The sequence below is a fragment of the Gekko japonicus genome, unplaced genomic scaffold (assembly GCF_001447785.1).
Source record: "Gekko japonicus isolate JY-2015 unplaced genomic scaffold, Gekko_japonicus_V1.1 scaffold2352, whole genome shotgun sequence".
Lineage (NCBI taxonomy): Eukaryota > Metazoa > Chordata > Lepidosauria > Squamata > Gekkonidae > Gekko > Gekko japonicus.
The window spans coordinates 66940-67734 of NW_015173208.1; positions in this window are offsets into that span (position 1 = coordinate 66940).

Sequence of the window (795 nt, forward strand, 5' to 3'; positions counted from 1 at the left end):
TGCTGCTGTCAAAGGCACAGCCACGGGGCTGGGTTCAAAAGCTGGCAACGTTTCTGCTTCGCTTTTGCCCACCTTTCCACACTGCCCTAAGGTTTCAAACCAAAGCCGGGGGCAGGGGGACCAGACAACAGGAGACGGGCCAAGCAAGGGCGCCGGGAGTCATATCAAAAAAGAGGGCAACGCGAAAGGAAAGGAGGCCGGCTGGGCAAAACCGACTGAGCTGAAAGCAGCAGGAAAATGGCCAGGTTGCCAGGCTGAGGGACATCTGACCATCGCTCAAGTCCTGGTGTCTTGCACCAGTTTGTTGTTTCGGACTAACATCCAGTGACGGAAGCGTTTGTGTCATATGGCTGGAGTAAACTCGCAGTACAACCTGCCTGTCTGAGTTAGCAACCCTAATCTGATTTATTCACGGATTGACATATCACGGAAACATGTTTGCTGCTGTTCATAGACAATTGCCAATGTTAGGCCATCGATTTCCTCCTCCCTTCTGGAAGCAAAAGCCCCTCTCAAAGGCACGTGTCTCTCCCCCCCCTTCACTCTCAGTTGTGTAACCAAAGCTCTTCCTCTTGTGCCTAGCAGCATCGGACAGCAATGCCCATTACACCTTCCACAATTGTGATGTCCATCTTGGTAAAGAACAAACACTTTGTGTCTTCACATACTGACACGATTGTGCCAGGACCATCCAAGAAATGCAGAGATGCAAACCTTACGGAGGGATCCTATCTGTCATTCTGACTAACACACCTCATCTCAAAAGTAACAAAAAGTGACAACAATGGGGGGGGG